We start from the raw sequence: 4,203 nt of genomic DNA, 5'->3' as shown, positions 1-4,203 counted from the left end.
CTTGTTTACTTTAAATTTGATCCTTTAAAAGCATCAATTAATCACAGCACATTAAAATGTGTTTCATCTTTCTTTCATATGGTGTATTTCTCCTCAACCTATAAAAAAGTCCATCTGGTCCAGTCTGGTGTCACAGGTTCAGTCATGCTATTAGATCCCCAAACCAAACAAACAATACTAATATACAGGTCCTTCTAAAAAAAAATAGCATATTGTGATAAAAGTTCATTATTTTCCATAATGTAATGATAAAAATTAAACTTTCATATATTTTAGATTCATTGCACACCAACTGGAATATTTCAGGTCTTTTATCGTTTTAATACTGATGATTTTGGCATACAGCTCATGAAAACCCAAAATTCCTATCTCAAAAAATTAGCATATTTCATCCGACCAATAAAAAAAAGTGTTTTTAATACAAAAAAGTCAACCTTCAAATAATTGTTCAGTTATGCACTCAATACTTGGTCTGGAATCCTTTTGCAGAAATGACTGCTTCAATGCGGTGTGGCATGGAGGCAATCCGCCTGTGGCACTGCTGAGGTGTTTTGGAGGCCCAGGATGCTTCGATAGCAGCCTTAAGCTCATCCAGAGTGTTGGGTCTTGCAGCTCTCAACTTTCTCTTCACAATATCCCACAGATTCTCTATGGGGTTCAGGTCAGGAGAGTTGGCAGGCCAATTGAGCACAGTAATACCATGGTCAATAAACCATTTACCAGTGGTTTTGGCACTGTGAGCAGGTGCCAGGTCGTGCTGAAAAACTAAATCTAAATCTCCATAAAGCTTTTCAGCAGATGGAAGCATGAAGTGCTCCAAAATCTCCTGATAACTAGCTGCATTGACCCTGCCCTTGATACTGGACCTCAGGTATTTTGGCATTTCCTTCTCCCCAGTCTTCCTCCAGACTCTGGCACCATGATTTCGAATGACATGCAAAATTTGCTTTCATCCGAAAAAAATACTTCGGACCACTGAGCAACAGTCCAGTGCTGCTTCTCTGTAGCCCATCTCCTGCACACACCTGTGCACGGTGGCTCTGGATGTTTCTACTCCAGACGCAGTCCACTGCTTCCACAGGTCCCCCAGGGTCTGGAATCGGTCCTTCTCCAAAATCTCCCTCAGGGTCCGCTCACCTCTTCTCGATGTGCAGTGTTTTTTGTCACAATTTTTCCTTCCCACAGACTTCCCACTGAGGTGCCTTGATACAGCACTCTGGGAACAGCCTATTTGTTCAGAAATTTCTTTCTGTGTCTTACCCTCTCGCTTGAGGGGGTCAATGATGGCCTTCTGGACAGCAGTCAGGTCGGCAGTCTTACCCATGATTGCGGTTTGGAGTAATGAACCAGGCTGGGAGTTTTTAAAAGCCTCAGGAATCTTTTGCAGGTGTTTAGAGTTAATTAGTTGATTCAGATGATTAGGTTAATAGCTCGTTTAGAGAACCTTTTCATAATATGCCAATTTTTTGAGATAGGAATTTCAGTTGGTGTGCAATGAATCTAAAATATATGAAAGTTTAATTTTTATCATTACATTATGGAAAATAATGAACTTTTATCACAATATGCAAATTTTTCGAGAAGGACCTATACACTCACGGTCTGCTGTAATACTATTAAAAAAATCATGATCTTAACCTTTATCTCTCTAGAAAGTCTCAGCTGGGCACACATTGACTTATATATTTTGTATGAATCATTAAAATACTGTCATCCTGGACACCGTGAGCCCAGAGACTGTAGTGATGAACGTGAGTTTTTAAAAGATTAGCTTAAAGGTATTTAGAAAGAAAATAGAAAAAAGTGTCGTGATTTTATTCTCACTTAAAAATCAAGTAGAGGCTTGGACCTGGAAACAGTATTCAATAGTTGATGAACGTAGGTTTGGTCACATTAGAGAGGACCAATAATCTTTCTGTTGGTGAACTTGTGTGACCAACTTGAACTTTATGCAAAATCTGCATGTGGCAATATTTCTGTCTCACAATAAATTGGCGATTGCTTGAATTAAAAAAAATGCAGTCACATTAGCACTTTTTTTTTTTTTTTTTTTGCTAAATTTTCTGTGCAAATAAGGTAAATTTTCCATTGTCAAGGATGTTGCTTATGAATCACAGCTCACACAGAAGTCACTCTTAACCCAAACAGATTTCTATTGTTAAATTACTTGACGATAGTGTGAATCTGAAATAAGATGACTAACAAAGTTTTATAGGAACAGTATTGCAGCTGTCAGTGTCAGGAAATAGATGTTGATTTAAGTGAGTCGTGTTGAAGATCTGCTGATGGAGAGATGAGTCACTCTCATTGTTCAGCTGCAGCAGCATCACCAGATTACCTACCAGCTGTATATATACAGATTTCATCTTTTTGTGAGATGCTGTTGTTGTTGTCGTGAGTGCACTCTCTTTACACAGATTACCTTCAATAGAGCCAAAACACACTCACACACAAAGACACGCACGCACACACACATACAGGTGCATGTCAATAAATTAGAATGTTGTGGAAAAACATAAATTAGAATATGGTGACAATCAACTAATCATCTCAAAACAACTGCAAAGGTTTCCTGAGCCTTCAAAATTTTCTTTCAGTTTGGTTCACTAGGCTACACAATCATGAGGAATACTGATCTGATCAGTTGTCCAGAAGTCAATCATTGACACCTTTCACAAGGAGGGTAGGCCACAAACATTCATTGCCAAAGAAACTGGCTATACATGTATCTAAGCATGTTAACAGAAAGTTGACTGGAAGGAAAAAGTGTGGAAGAAAAAGATGCACAACCAACCGAGAGAACCACAGCCTTATGAGGATTGTCAAACAAAATAATTTCAAGAATCTGAGTGAACTTCACAAGGAATGGACTGAGTCTGGGGTCAAGGCATCAAGAACCTCCACACACAGACGAGTCAAGAGATTTCCTGAACCACAGAAGATGTCAGAGGTGTCTTACATGGGCTAAGGCGAAGAAGAACTGGAATGTTGCCCAGTGGTCCAAAGTCCTCTTTTCAGATGAGAGCAAGTTTTGTATTTGATTTGGAAACCAAGGTCCTGGAGTCTGGAGGAAGGGTGAAGTTCATAGACCAAGTTTCTTGAAGTCCAGTGGTACGTTTCCACAGTCTGTGATGTTTTGAGGTGCAATGTCATCTGCTCTGGTTGGTACATTGTGTTTTTTTGAAAACCAAAGTCACTGCACCCTTTACCAAGAAATCTTGGAGTACTACATGCTTCTTTCTGCTGACCAGCTTTTTGAAGATGCTGATTTCATTTTCCAGCAGGATTTGGCACGTGCCCACAATGCCAAAATCACCAAAAGTTGGTTAAATGACCATGGTGTTGGTGTGCTTGATTGGCCAGCAAACTCTCCAGACCTGAACCCCACAGGGAATCTTTGGGTTATTGTCAGGAGGAAGATGAGAAACAAGAGACCAATTTTTTTATTATTTTATTTATTTATTTATTTGTCTTATGAAGTATTCTAATTTGTTGAGATCGGGAATTGGTGGGTTTTTATTAAATGTGAGCCAAAATCATCACAATTAAAAGTACCAAAGACTTAAACTACTTCAGTCTTTGTGCACTGAATTTATTGAATACACAAGTTTTACAGTTTGAAATAAATTCACTTTTCCATGACATTCTAATTTATTGAGATGCACCTGTAGTGCATCACTTGCATTCTCTCTCTCTCTTTCTCTAACACACACACATACACACTCACTCACTCTCTCTTTCTCTCTCTCTCTCTCTCACACACACACACACACACACACATGTTTGTTTTTGTGTAAAGTGTGTTCATCCCATAGCTGTAATGGTTTTTATTCTGTAGAAACTGTATATTCTATGTCCCTTCACCAACCCTACACCTAACCCTAACCCTCACAGGAAACTTTCTGCATTTTTACTTTCTCAAAAAAACTCATTCTGTATGATTTATAAGTGTTTTGAAAAATGGGGACATGGGTTTTGTCCTCATAAGTCACCCTCTCCTTGTAATACCTGTGTCATACCCATGTCATTATACAGAGTTGTGTCCTGATATGTCACAAACACATGCCCACACACTTACTCACACTCTTTCACACACACACACACACACACTCAATCTCTCTCTCTCTCTCTCTCTCTCTCTCTCTCACACACACACACACACACACACACACACACTAATAACGAATGACGTAGACACATGGA

This window comes from Carassius gibelio, chromosome A16, assembly GCF_023724105.1.
Source record: "Carassius gibelio isolate Cgi1373 ecotype wild population from Czech Republic chromosome A16, carGib1.2-hapl.c, whole genome shotgun sequence".
Classification (NCBI taxonomy): Eukaryota; Metazoa; Chordata; class Actinopteri; order Cypriniformes; family Cyprinidae; genus Carassius; species Carassius gibelio.
This window is presented reverse-complemented; position numbering follows the sequence as displayed.